Genomic DNA, 15585 nt, shown 5'->3' on the forward strand with positions numbered 1-15585 from the left:
CAACACCTTTGAGGCTTCAGGAGATTATTGTAAGAATGGAGAGAAATAACTGGAGTTCATGCATTCTAGCAGCTGCAGCCTAAAATAGCTGTTAATTAGTCCCTGCTACCTAGACCTCCCAAGATTCTCTGATTGTTTTTGGAAACCTCTTCCTTATAGTCTTTGCTTTGATTCTGTAAGCTACCCTGAAGACCTAATACAATCCTGACCTACTTGAGGTAGTCTAAGCCTATAGCATCTGTTGCTTGCAACCAAAATGTCTGAACTGAGGCAGATATGGGGTATATAAGTAGGCATATATTATGATTTTTGCCCTATAAAGCAAATGGCCCACTTGAGTAGAAATAAGGCATGGGGACCAGAGTTTGGGGATGAAAGCCATGAGAGCAGGCAGAACAGAAGGGGGTTCTAGACATGGTAGAATTGATCTTAACTAAATGCGGAAGAGCAGCTGGGGTTATATAAAAGAAACTAGAAAATAATAAAAGTGGAACCAAAAAGTGACATTTTTATGTGTGCAATATACATACATACAATGATATATAGTATATACATGTATATATGTATATGTAGTATATATATATTACTGTATAAACCCTTAACACTCTATTCCCATTAATTATATTTCCTTTAAGCTTCAGATGTGGAAAAATATATACGTATAGTTTGCATAAGTTTAGGATAACTTCCTCACTTTCCCTTAATAAAAAGAGTAAAAGGAGTACAAAATACAGTGTAAACTTTCTCTGCTAGTAGATGGATGTGAACATACAGAAATATAATAGGGAGAAAAACAGAACAAGCATAAATTCCGGATTTTCTGTTGTACCCACTCTGAAGAAGAAAAAAAATAAAACAGTATCAGGACTGTCATACTATTTTCTTCCAAAAATTACTTCCTGTAATGGGAGAGGAAAAAAGCAAAGTAAAATAGTCTCCCAGTGCAAGCATATCTACTCACGCGTGCACACACACACACACACACACACACACACAAATACACACATCCTGCAGTGCCAACAAATCTCTTTTCTTTACAATGAAAACTCTTTATACAGTAACATAAGAGCACATCCTTGTAGCTGCCTGTAATCAACATTTTGAAGAAGAAACAGCTCAGTTCTTTACAGCAATTAGGAGAGCAGTGCTTATGTGGCACTGCTAAGCCTTTTGCCTCCTAACTACTGAAGGACAGGAAAGGGGGTCCCTGGGGCAACATGGAGGCTGCATAACCTCCACACCCAATCACGGTCTGCCAGGCAAGGCTGGGAATATTTATTTGGCTCTAGGGCCTCACAACCTTATCTCCAGTCTAATGTTTAATAAACAGATGCAAAATAAGACCAATCCTCCTTCAATATTTTATATCAGCTTATAAAAAATTAAGCATATTATTGTCTGTATCAATTTTAAAATAATGATTCATTATCAGGTCCAAGTCACAGCTCACAACTCTACTGATTTATGAAGCAAACACTGAAGAAAGCAAAGGACATCCTAACAATGTAACACATGTGCCCCTACCACACTAACTTGTCTTTTGCCTAGATTCCTGTGGCAGCCTCCTCGGTGGCTCCTGTCTTCCACTTTGCCTCTTTATGGTGTAATTGACACCCAGCTGCCAGGAGGGTTTTAAAATACAAATAAAATGCCGGGCGCGGTGGCTCACGCCTGTAATCCCAGCACTTTGGGAGGTCGAGGCGGGTGGATCACGAGGTCAAGAGATCGAGACCATCCTGGTCAACATGGTGAAACCCCGTCTCTACTAAAAATACAAAAAATCAGCTGGGCATGGTGGCGCGTGCCTGTAATCCCAGCTACTCAGGAGGCTGAGGCAGGAGAATTGCCTGAACCCAGGAGGCGGAGGTTGCGGTGAGCCGAGATCGTGCCATTGCACTCCAGCCTGGGTAACAAGAGCGAAACTCCGTCTCAAAAAAAAAAATAAATAAAATACAAATAAAATTATATTAAATTCAAAGTCCATTTGTTCACCTACAAGGTCACACACAATATGCTCCTGGTTATCGCTTTGACCTTATTTTCCTCGCTGTCCTGCGGGCTCACTGTGTTCTAGCCAACCCTCTCCTGCTGTTCCTCCAATAAGCCACGTGCATTCCTGTTTCAGGGAGACTAAACCTGCTATTTCCTCAGCATGGAATGCTCTTCCTGAATATCCCCACATCTTGTTGCTTTGCCTCATTCAGGCATCTGCTTGAATGTCACTGCCACAAAGAAGTCTTCTCCACCCAAAATGGCACACCCTGGCACACTCTCCATTCCCTCATTCTACTTTATGTTTTTCATAGTACCATTTAAGAGTATATATTTATCTCCAGATGGGTTTAAGGTCAGTATACCTAACTAGAATGCTATTCTATAAAGGCAAGGAGTTTATTTTTAGCCCCATCCCCTCGGCTTTACACAGTGCCCAGGACATAGTAGGCGTTCAATAAGTGTCTGTGAGTGAACGAATGATTGCGCTACTTTATAACAGCACTCTGCTTTCAATTTAGTATTATTTTATTTTTAATGGGGACCTAGAACTATTCTGGAAGTGCAGCTTCTCAGGGCCCAAGATGGGCACACAGCATTATTCATTTTGGCTTTAAAAAAAAGATAGAGATGGCAAAATGAAGAGATTGATTCAACTTCTAACAGTCCTTAAATTTTTCCCTCATCATTTGAACGCCCATACAAGGTTCTTTCACTGCACAAGGATATCTGAAGATGCCTAAAAGCCTCAGAATATCAGGTCCAAATAAGATTAGGGCTGCTCTTTAAGAGCCACATGGATGTTTCTCTAGCAATTTCAGGGTCTAGACTGGACAGAGGAGAAGCAAAAGTTGAAGAAAACCAGAGGGATTTTTTTTTAAGAAGGAAATGAATGAGCATAATTCTCCATCTCCTCCTTGCTCCCCTCCTTAATTCTTATTAGGCCATAAACTATTGCCTAAGGACTCATTATACCAGCTTTCAGTGGCCCTTCTCCGATGGTGGGAAGAAGGACTCCACCCACTACATCATCTTAATCAGCAACTTAGAAAACAGTGCCACATAAAACAGCAGCAGACCTGAAAAAGTGCAGTAATTGCAATAGCACTGCTAACTAACCATTCAGCTCCACTTCTGCATAATTAAGAAGGTGGCTTATGACAGGCATTTGTGGCATTTAAAACATTAAAAGGAAAAGTAGCAGAACGAGCCCCACCAGGAGCCCTGTAGTCGCTGAATGGAGAGGAGGTGGAAGGAATAAGGCTGAACCTAAAGAAAACATAGACTCTTTTCTTATTGGAGTCTCTTTTCTTCCCCCAGTGTTTTTTTTTTTTTCTTTTCCCTTCTGCAAAATGAGTAGTTGAGGGGATAATTTAGCAACCAGGCTTTTTGCAAAGGTAGCTGCTGTGTGCTTAAATTACCAAAGAAATGCTTTCAATTGCTCCCCTTTAGAATGAAAGTGCTGCATGGTATTTTCCTGGGATTGGAGCTTTGCACACAGCAGGAGGGTGCAGGGGAGTGCTGGATTGTAGGATGCAGATGAGAGACAGATGGTTGGTGAGGATAAAACTCTAGTCTATCTACTTTGGGATATAGTGTTAGAGAACAGAGAAAAGAGTGGTCATTATAATATATCAGAAAGGCACCCCACTTAGCATTCCTAAGAAAGTCTCTTGATAAAACAAATCATTTTTCTAGTCAACAACTGTGTAATGCATGTAGTGGAACCCTGATATGTTCCAGACACGAGACTGAATGCTGTGAATATGGAAGTAAACAAAAATCAACTGTACACTCACAAAGACCTCACAGTCTATTGAGGAATGCAGTCTAGAAAATAAGAACCCTGTGTGGATTCGTAATGACTCTGAGTACCACGTGGTGAGAAAACCCAGAAGAAACGTTTGAGCCCATTTAGAGAAAGTTTCTCAAAGCATAGCATGCAATCAAATAATATATTTCTGAATAAAAGAATCAATAAAATGATAGATCAATCAACTCGTTTGTAAGGAAGATGCCATTTAAGTCTGGTCTTAAAGGATGAGTAGACATTCACTAGACTTTCTCAGCAGAGGAAACAGCATACACAAAGGTGTGTAAGCTCGACAGCATAGGACATATTGTGGGCTGGAACTTCCAGTGCATACTGGTGAGTGGCAGGAGATGAGACTGGGAAACTAAAGGCCACGCCAATTTTTCAGCAGATACTTGATATGACCAAGGCTACACGAAAAGCTGAAATCAAAGGTAAGCGAACCAGTTAGAAGCCTTTCATTACAGAAGAGGCAAAAACAATGAACAATAGCAGGTTGGTGCAAAAATAATTATGGCTTTTGGACCGGGCGTGGTGGTTCACACCTGTAATCCCAGCACTTTGGGAGGCTGAGACGGGCAGATCATGAGGTCAGGAGATCGAGACCAGAATGGCTAACACAGCGAAATTTCATCTCTACTAAAAATATAAAAATGAGCCAGGCGTGGTGGCATGCGACAGCTACTTGGGAGGCTGAGGCCCGAGAATTGCTTGAACCTGGGAGATTGTGTCACTGCACTGCAGCCTGGGAGGCAGAGCGAGACTCCCTCTCAGAAAAAAAAAAAAAAAAAAAAAAAAAAAAAAATTGTGGTTTTTGCCATTATAAGTCATGGCATTTTATTTTTGCACCAACTTAATAGAATGAAGGTCTCCTTCAGTAATCCAATGAAGAGGTCTGATGGTTTTTGTATCCTTAACACATGCCCACCCATGTGGAGCAAACATAGTTGAAGGCAACCATGCTGATAGCTAACAAAACAAAAACCGTGCCAAACGGCTATCACCGTAAGATATACACATGCTTTCCTATATAATCAGCGCATTTCCTCATTTGGAAATGTAATAAATACAAGTATCTGCCTGAATGAAATACAACAATGACACCTAAACAATTAAAGTGTGTAGTACTTACACACACACACACACACACACACACACACACACACACACAGCAAAAGCCTTAATTAAAACTTTAAAAAGTAAACATCTTTTTACACCTTGAGCAGAGGGGTGCATGTTTCCTATGTCTTGATAGAGAGTTAGACAGGGTGAGAGACAAAGACCAATAATTCAATAGTGTGAAAATCATTCTTGCAAAATACACTTAAATGGGAATTTTAGCATTTACTTCCTAATCTTAAGGGTGATGGGAAATTAAAGGTGACTTTTCCAGATTCAGGGTTGCCCATAATGAAAATTTCAATATAATTTCGAAGTTGAAATTTAAGAGCATAGGCTGGGCACGGTGGCTCATGCCTATAATCCTAGCACTTTGGGAGGACACGGCAAGCAGATTGCCTGAGCTCAAGGGTAACCAGCCTGGGCAACGTAGTGAAACCCATCTCTACTAAAAGTGCCAAAAAATTAGCCAGGCCTGATGGCGCGTACCTGTAGTTCCAGCTACTCAGGAGGCTGAGGCAGGAGAATCGCTTGAACTCGGGAGGCAGGGGTGGCAGTGAGCTGAGATCGCACCACTGCACTCCAGCATGGGTGACAGAGCAAGACTCTGTCTCCAAAATAAAAAAAAAAAAAGAAAGAAATTTAAGAGCATAAGCTAAAGAGTCATGGTGTCCACAGAAATTTTGAGGCAAATGTTTTAAATGTGGTTGTTTCAGTTTGCTGGAGGTTTTCTCTGCCTAATAGTAGTCAAGGCCTCTGAGCTCCAGTAGTTTTTTTCCTGGTGTATAGGTGAATTACAGTTAAGTAGTGGAACTGAATTGCAGAACATTTGGCCAAATAACCCTGTGTGTCTAGACAACTCTGTGGAGAGGTTAGGAATAGAACTAACTTTTATACCTTGTGCATAAACACAGGACCAAAGCTCAGGGTCTTTCCAATGCACCTTTGCAGAAAAGAACGATACAAAGAAAAGAAATCTCATTTACATTTCTCCACATAGACAAAATATTTGCCAACAAACAGCTTAATAAACAGCTAAGCTTAATAAACATCCTAAGTTACTGGGAAAAAATACATCATAAGGCTTTCATTATCACAAAGGATGCTGCCCGCAACATCCCTAGACTGCATCTTAAAGGAAACAGTCAATCAGCCAAGTAAGGGAAAACTGAGGGTATATTCTTGGAAAAGGACCAGGATATCATACTCATTTAGCCAAAAGAAAAGTTTCATTTCCTAAGTGGAACATTACTGAGCGAACAAATAGCTTTGGCATTTGACTCAACTGAAGATGAAGGGGGATCCACACTATAAACATGACTTATTTCACTCATTTATTTCACTCTAATATTGTGACCAAACATGAACCTCTCAATCTTTCCAGGCAAGGTTGAACAGGAAAGTGAAATATCTACTTAGTTTGAAAAACCGAAAGGACAGGACAGGCATGGTGGCTTACGGCTATAATCCCAGCACTTTGAGAGGCCAAGGTTGGCGGATCACGAGGTCAAGAGATCGAAACCAACCTGCCCAATATGGTGAAACCCCATCTCTACCAAAAATACAAAAATTAGCTGGGCAAGGTGGTGCGCGCCTGTAGTCCCATCTACTCAGGAGCCTGAGGCAGGAGAATCTCTTGAACCCGGGAGGTAGAGATTGCAGTGAGCTGAGATTGCACCACTGCACTGGAGCCTGGGAGACAGAGCAAGACTCCATCTCAAAAAATAAAAAAGCAGAAAGGACTACACTAAGGTATGTAAATGATTACGGTATTAGAGTCTCTTTTTCTTTCTTTTCTCTATGCTTTCTCCATTGAGAGATGGTACCTGCTGTCAATGGTCTAATTCTCCTTTCTGTGAAGATGGATTACCTACTTTTACTGCTATCCCTTACTTCATTTCTTTATGCCAGTGACACATCTTGAATGCCCTGTAAGCATCATGTATATTAGGCAACCCAACATCAACTCAAATAGCCCAAAATTCTGCTGTCACCTAAATTCAGCAGCACACTAGCCATTTCTGTTCATGGTTATTTTAGCAAACAGAAGATACACACAAGACGGGTTCAGAGAATAAATGGCCATCCATTTCACAGCCTTCCAGGCACAAGACCTTGAAGTTTCCCATCTTTTCTTCTCTTGGACCCGATACCAAATCTTTCTTCACAACCTGGTGACAATTCATTTAAAACTTCTCTTGAATCAAATGTTTCCACCATTGCAAATCCCTCCTTAATACTCCAAGTTGTTATTATCGTCTCATAGCTGGACTCTCACAATAGCTCCCTCGTTCAGCTATTAACAGATCCACCCGTTCCTGTCTCTGTGACAGCACTTTGAGAGGCCAAGAGTGGATCTGTTAATAGACACTTCCATATTAATTCACTAAAAATCTCCTTTGATCATGTTAATTCAGTAGTTAAAGCTATCAGTCACTTTATCACCTAGAGGACAATATTCAAACAGCCCAATCTATGCCTTCATAATTGGAGTTCTGAAATTTCTAGACTTACCTCGCACTGGGTAAGCAGTTCTCAAACAGGGCTCACATTTTGTCATCTCCATGTTTTTGCCTAACTAGGGATCAGCAAACAATGGCCCACAGACCAGATTCTGGCTGCCAACTGATTTTGTAAATAAAGTTTTATTGGAACACAGTCACGTCCATTCTTTACATATCATTTATAGCTGCTTCATAGTACAACAGCAAAATACTTGAGACAGAGACCATATGGCTTGCAAAGCCCAGGCTATGCTTCAAGGATATGCAGCCAGTGCATTCACACAGGACCCTGTGCCACCTGCTCTTGGTTTACCATTCTCCTATCTCTGTCTTGAAACACTTAATCATTTTATCTTTGAATTTGTGTTTTTGAGTGAAGTCTAATGAAACAATTAAGCATGTGCAAAAGCAAAAGAGAGATGCAGAAGCATATGGATATACTATACACAATACCCCAGGAGTAAGAGACTCTGGTAGACTCACGATGCACACTCAGTGAGGCTCAAAGTGATTGCAAAGTCTCTTACATCTTCTACTGAGTAAGCTGGGATGCTGACAGTCCTTAAAGAACATGTTTTCCATTGGAACCAAAATTACTTTGAACACAGAAAGAAAACAATGGCATTCTAAGAAACATAAATGACTAAGAACCTAATTATAGCCTTTCTTACTCATGTTACTTCCATGAATGGCCAACCACCTAAGCTGAAAATTATGTCAAAGAAGGAAAAGAAAAGATAAAGCAACTCATAGTTTCTTTTCAGTCTTCTTACTCATTAGGAAGCGGAGAGTGTTTGTTGAATATGTGTATATTAAGAAGTGAAATAAAAACAGGTGAGTTAATCTGTGCAGTGTTTCCACTCTTTCGGTAAGAACAAAACATATACGCACTGTATGAACTATGAAATGAGAAATGTTTCCTATGTCCGTAATTCTGCAAACGAATAAGAGTTTCTTATTCAGAACTTATTTAAGACCGACATGGCATAGTCTAAAGCTGAATGGCAAAATTCATGCTAATAATTTAAAATTGTCTTTCCTTGGAATGACGTTGAACAGCAAATATAAAACAACATGACAAGTTGAGGGAGAGATACCATGGAAATAGGAAAAAGAGCTTTATGTTTTAAATACTTTCAATAGCACTTAATTATTGCTTTCTGAACAAGGGCTCACTATTTCATTTTGCAAATTATGTAATCAGCCCCGCGAAAGCCTAAAATATTTACTCTCTGCCCTTGACTGAAAATGTTTTGTTCATGCCTGACACTGATCCTAACGCATTACCTGCATGGTAAGTTTTCTGCCTGTAACAACACATCTTTTCTTCAAGTCCCAAACAAAACTTCAGCTCCTCCTCCTCAACAGCCTTTTGTATTCACCACTGGCGTTGAAGGAACTTCTGTAAGTTTTATTTGTGTATTTCGTTTGAGAATGAAACATGCTCATCTTTGTGGTATCTGTTGTCCCTTCTAAATAATATACTTTTAATTACTTTACATTTATAACAATTTCTTTTTCTTTTTCTGTTAAATTTTATTTAATTTTATTTTAAGTTTCAGTATACATGTGCAGGACGTGCAGGTGTGTTACATAGGTAAACGTGTGCCATGGTTGTTTGCTGCATCTATCAACCCATTACCTAGGTATTAAGCCCCACATGCGCCATTTGAGAAAACCAACCATAAATAAGGGAATGATATGAAGAAAAACCAAACTGTGCCACTGTTCTTGAAGGCTTTTCTTCTTTTCTTTGAGACAGAATCTCGCTCTGTCGCCCAGGCTGGAGTGCAGCGGCACCATCTTGGCTCACTGCCACTTCTACCTCCCGATACCAAAAGATTCTCCTGCCTCAGCCTCCTGAGTAGCTGGGACTACAGGTGTGTGCCACCATGCCCGGCTAATTTTTTGTATTTTTAGTAGAGACGGGGTTTCACCATGTTAGCCAGGATGGTCTCGGTTTCCTGACCTCGTGATCTGCCCGCCTCAGCCTGCCGAAGTGTTAGGATTACAGGCATGAATCACCGTCCCCAGCCTGCTTTCCTTATCTGTACTTCCATGAATGGATAAGACATATCATTTTAGACAACCAAATGCTTTGCTGTGAGCCGGTGGTAGCTCACAAAGACCAAAATATGTTTATATAATACCAGGTAAATGGGATTAATCATCATAAGAAGCACAGAATAATATACAATGGTAATTCAAAGGGTTTCCCCTGGGAGAGAGGGGGCAGATATGGTATTTGAATTGGACTGAGGAGGAGGATGGGAAGAACAGTGCAAGAGGAGAAAACTGCGCAAGCAGAGGCCTTGCAGTTCGGATGTATGTGCTTGCACGGGAAGGTGCTAATTCAGGTAGGTCCTCCCCTCATTACCGCCAGCCATTGATGCAGGGTGTTTCTGAGCTGTGAAGTCCCAGATGGCCATGTAGACAGTGTTACTAAGGAGGACATGTTCTTAAAAGGAGTTATAGGGTGTCGGTAAGTTCCAAGAAGATTTGAACTCTCATCTCTCCATTTTTGATCTTTGAATCAAGAATCTATTGGGCATTACGAGGAAAAGATGAGAATCTATTTACAGGTCTACACCAAAGAGCTTCAGGCAGAGTAATAGGCTCCTCCAAGCTACAGCACTTCTGGGGGAGCTGCAAATGCAGTGATACAGCCTCTGAACGTAAGGAGCCCTTCGAGGGATATCAAGGAAAAGGCTACTCAGCTCATAACGCCTACTTTCCCTGAGCTGTCATTCTGGGGCACACGATGTGAAAGAAAGAAGAAGGAAGGGTGGGGGACGGGGAAAAAGCTGGGAACAAGGAAGGTTAGGAGAAAAGCAAGGAAAATTTGCTTAGAATTCTCCATCTCAAGATGAGAGACTAAGCACTTTTTTTAAAATTGGTTTTTGAAAAAGAGGTTTCACATTTTTATGCTGATGGAGGGCATTGGGGTGGGGCATCAGGAGCAGGTACAATCAGAGAGAGGACCAGTTTGTAAACAAAGCGAAAGGTATTATACCCATACAGGACATTAAACACAATTAATTTTGTCCTTTGTCTTTTTAAAACCTCTGTCCGTATATAAAACTAAAACATATATTTGGTAATTAAGTGGCATCTGGGAGAGTTTGATAATCTGGCTTATGACAATGTTATGTAGCTTTCTCTCAAAGCAAACATAGATCTTTCAAATTTATTTCAAAGAAGAGCTTCTGGGCACCTAGAGTAAAGATGAGAATGAAAGAGACAGAAATGGACCAAGGTCAGAGTCCCACCATATTCTTTCTTGTTATTTCAAGTGTCTTGTCCTGAGAAAATACAGGTTTTTCTGTTTCTTTAATCTGAAGAAACAAGTAGGCCACAAGATGGAAGATGGAATGACACAGCACAAAGAGAAGAGTCCTTGTGGTGAGATGTGTCTGAATTCAGACCTGTTACCAATTTTTCTAGCCCTGCTTCTTTACTATATAACGGAGAAAATGGTGCCTGCCCTTATATTGTTGTCATGGGGGCTAAACAATATATACAGACGTATCTAGTCCAGTACCAGACAAATTGTTGGCACCCAGTAAGCAGTACTGTTAATATGATTTAGAGATATGGACGAGGGACTCAGTTATGCACTGAGGTCCTTAAGGAGAAAGGGGATAAGATTCAGCACCCTGTGGCCTCTACTGCCCATCTGAAATGCATTATCATCACTTCTAAGTCTTAAATTATGTAAAACATATCCCTGTGGTGCAAATACTAGGCAAATGGTAATGATGTCACTTTGGCAAAGAATGTAAATATCAATGCAAATGGACAGTGCTTGGAAAGGCAGCTGCTTTTATCTCATCGCTGCAGCAATCCTCTCCAGAAGATTTAGACATTAAAACCACAATGGTGGAGGGTACCCGCAGACCCTTCTCTCTACCGTTCCAGCAAGAGTAGCTTTTTTCTTTCCTTTTGGAGGAAGAAGAGCTACAATACATCTCAAACAGAAACTGTATCTCACGATGGCCCTGTCTTCTAAGGGACAAGATGGCACTGCGCACACAGGCAAGTCAGAGAGTGAACTGTAGCACATATGCAAGGTGCCACATCTAAGTGACAGGTTGCCTACAGCACTGCATGCTGATTCTAGGCAACAGCTTTGGGGAATAGTTGACAGTTGCAGTCTTGACAAGAAAAGAAGAAGACCTTCTTGAAAAAGCATGTGTATGTGTGCGTGCACGCGCGCGCACACACACACACACACACACACACACACACGCTTTCACCTAGGGCAAAAATTCTTAGACTATCTGCTAACAGAGTACCTCTAAAAACAAGACAAATTAAAAATAACCACTAGGGAACTAAATGAGCGTGAAGATTAGCAAGTTGCTGAAACGTGTAAGTCTTTTCTGTTTATACACAATTATAGACGCTTGACTTCTCTACCACTGTTTGCTAGGATATTTAGAATCTACCAAGATTATGCCTCAAAAACAGTAAGCACCAACACCAGTCCTCCAGCAAGAGTAAAGTGGGATATAGCATCAGGAGTGGCCAACATGTGTGGCCATGAGTCAAGTGTGGGCTCTCTGTTACCTTGTCAATGCTAGCATGGTACAATGTCTTAGCTTGCTGGCCTTGATGTGTTAGATAAACACTTCTCATTAACTTTCCCATCAGAACTCCAGGGTCAGAAAACCACAGCACTCCAAGAGGTTAAGCAAATGCCATATGTTAAAGGAAAGAAGGAAGCAATAAAACAGCTTATTCTAATGTTTCTTTTTCAAAGTACCAGAAGAAAAACAAAATCAGGAAAAGAGAAAGACAAAGGAGGGCCAGGGAATGGGGCAGAGATTATAGAAATAAATAGTCTGAGATAAATGTATACAAATACAGACCTTATGTGTCCATGAATAATTCAGAATTCACAGTGCACTGATGTGTTTGGACAAGAAGGGCAACTGGAGCTTTTAAAGGACAAGGACCTCTGACAATTTCTTGGAGATTCTTCAGGGATCTTTTCTTTTTTTTTTCTTTTTTCTTTTTTTTTTTTTTGAGACGGAGTTTCGCTCTTGTTACCCAGGCTGGAGTGCAATGGCGCGATCTCGGCTCACCGCAACCTCCGCCTCCTGGGTTCAAGCAATTCTCCTGCCTCAGCCTCCTGAGTAGCTGGGATTACAGGAATGCGCCACCATGCCCAGCTAATTTTTTGTATCTTTAGTAGAGACGGGGTTTCACCATGTTGACCAGGATGGTCTCGATCTCTTGACCTCGTGATCCACCCGCCTCGGCCTACCAAAGTGCTGGGATTACAGGCGTGAGCCACCGTGTCCGGCCCAGGGATCTTTTCTTTATTCATTCTACACATGCATATGCACATATGCATATAATACACATACATATGACTATACACACACAAATACACACACATACTCTTTACACTGATACAAGAAAGCTTAGGTTCTAAGGATTGAACAAAGCTACTAGGTGAAATATTAGGCAATTCTACCTATAACTCCGTAGATATTCTCTTTTATTAGGGAAGATGACCCAATGGTTTTCTGGCTTTATTCCCTCCACCCAGCCCCCAATCCAATGGCTGATTTAGTATAAATATGCCTGACCAAATCTACCTGCTCATGCATCCCTGGTTCTTTTGGACATCCTCTCCTAATTAATCTCTAAATATAGTGTACATTTTCTCTGCTCCTGCTGCTATACAGCCAGGTAATAATGATACAAGTCACAAGCCTCTCTATCTTATCCAGAATGCATGGTATATGACCAGACATACCTGGAATCTCTGTGTCAACATCATTTGTCTAAAGGAACTCATTATTTTCTCTTTCTGCAAGCCTATTTCTCTGATTAATTGATATTTGGTGATTATGATGATAGAATTCTTGCTTCTCTGAAAATGAGTGTAAAAGTCTGTATGTAGATTTAATTCAATTTTTAAAATCTGCTTTTCAAAAGAAGGTAAACACCTCCCATGTCAGTTACCAGATGTAAAATTTTCACAGAGTCATTTCCTTTACTAGATGGCTCTTCTTACAGGGCTGATCCTGTCTGCTTTAATTCAACAATAGTGACACAATCTCTGGTCAAATTATTTCTGGGGAAAAGTGAAGGGGCAAATTAGGCAAGGACCTCCACACCTGAACTTAGACTTCTCTCTTTGTTTCTTTGAGAATTCCTTAGTTCTATAGTCATCAAATACATCCACACTCTTCATACTTAATAAATATTTTCTGCATTAAACAGTGATAGAAATAATATAGATGATTCACTACTTATCTCCCCTCATCCTGGGGAAAAAACACCTCCATATGCAAGTACTTACAAGTGAAGTGGAGCATCCCATTATTAAAATTTGCTATATAAAATATTTAAAACAACGAAACTTCTAAAAATAGTACCGCATAGGTCTAAACTAAATATGCAAACCCGAATGTCTCATGCCTCATTAACTCTTTTAGGTTCAGTGTTCTAAAGAACTTCCTTTTATTGAATAACAGTGGGCCTTTTGGTTTCTAAGCATGGATTCCATTTCTTCCCATTAAATCTGTACTGATCACAACTAATTCCTCCTCTAAAAACACCACCAGGGCAGGCATGGTGGCTCATACTTGTAATTCCAGCACTTTGGAAAGCCAAGGCGAGAGGATGACCTGAGCCCAGGAGTTCAAGACCATCCTGGGCAACATAGTGAAAGCTTGTCTCTACTTAAAATAAATATACATATATAAATGAGTGGGGCATGGTGGCACGCACCTGCAGTCCCAGCTACTTGGGAGGCTGAGGTGGGAGGGTCACTGGAGCCCAGGAGTTCAAGATTGCAGTGAGCTATGATTGCACCACCGCACTCTGGCCTGGGCAATAGAGCTAGACACCGTTGCAATTAAAAAAAAAAAAAAAGTCACCATTCAGTATATGTTGTATCCCTCATCCACCCCCTGCCATCACTATAGTCATTTCTTACTTGAGCATTCTTCAGTTAGCTCTCATCCCCATGACCAAGTTCAGAATCTTTGCCTTCATGTTTTCTTGCTCGGAACGCCTTTTTGTTTGCGAATCCAATGAGGTGCCAAAGTATCATACCCTTTATTAAGCCTGACTAGCACTAAGTATAACGAAATTAGTTGCATTGTACATTTCTCTCAGCAGCTGATATTCCCCATTGAATCTATGGTCAGCTGAAATTCCCTGACCTGCTTTGCATGGATTTCTATCAAAACAAATCTTTCCTAAACTAATTGTGCTTATTTATTTGTTTATTTTAATGTAAGAAGCTAGGCTCTAGAATAAGGAAGACTTAAATTTTTTTCTAGTCACAATATTTTCAAACCCATGAGCTTGAGAAATTAATTTAAGGTATTTTATTTTCAGTTTTGCCATCTAGAAAAAAATAACTTCATGTCATAGGTTTTCTCAAAGAATTGAGACATAAAATGCCTGGTATAGAGGAGGTATTCAAGAAATCTTGAGTTTCTTGTTTATTTCATTTCATGGTTGTTCCAGATCTTCAAAAACTTTCTTGATCTGGTGTCTGTGCCATCTGCAAATGCAGCCAGGCCTGTGTTTGGTGTCCTCCTGTTTTAACTGTGTAAATCACTAGATAATGGGCCAGCACCCAGGACAGAATTCAAGGGCTTTTAATTAAAATACTACCAAAGCCACATGAAGGATTTAGAAAGCTCCATACATAAAATGTTGATTGGCTTACTTACTTGTGAATTTGTTTAATTATTGAACCAAAAAGGTAAATAGCAACCTAGACTGTGAGAAAGGTTATGTCATATAATATTGCTTAAAATTATATATCATACATATCAAATATTAGTTACTGTGAGCTCTTTTTTATTTAAAGATGGGATCCTGCTGTGTTGTCCAGGCTGGTCTTGAACTACTAGTCTGAAGTGAACCTCTAGCCTCTCAAAATGCTAAGACTATAGGCATGATGAGCCCTATACCTGGCCTTTTCATGAAGTCTTAATTCACTAAAAATGACTCTTTCCACAACAATATATATATATATATATATATATATATATATATATATATATCTGTGTGTGTATGTATATAGTTATACTTATAGTAATTTATATATAATTTATATATAAAATATAAGTACATTGATAATATATATGTAACATAGTTATTTACATATATAGCTATATATAA

The 15585-nt window shown here is 40.1% G+C and overlaps 1 protein-coding gene and 1 long non-coding RNA gene across 44 annotated transcripts in view; one reads left to right on the top strand and one right to left on the bottom strand.

The window, feature by feature from the left end:
* The window catches only part of NRXN3 (neurexin 3), a 1699208-nt gene that overhangs the window by 527655 nt on the left and 1155968 nt on the right, over window positions 1-15585 (bottom strand). The window lies entirely within an intron of this gene.
* Window positions 8986-14662, top strand: LOC116557659. The gene is made up of 3 exons (XR_004271636.1): window positions 8986-8997; window positions 11779-11786; window positions 14332-14662. It is a non-coding gene; the product is annotated as an uncharacterized LOC116557659 (long non-coding RNA).

This window comes from Sapajus apella, unplaced genomic scaffold (assembly GCF_009761245.1).
Source record: "Sapajus apella isolate SASKATOON/1434 unplaced genomic scaffold, GSC_monkey_1.0 scaffold20, whole genome shotgun sequence".
Lineage (NCBI taxonomy): Eukaryota > Metazoa > Chordata > Mammalia > Primates > Cebidae > Sapajus > Sapajus apella.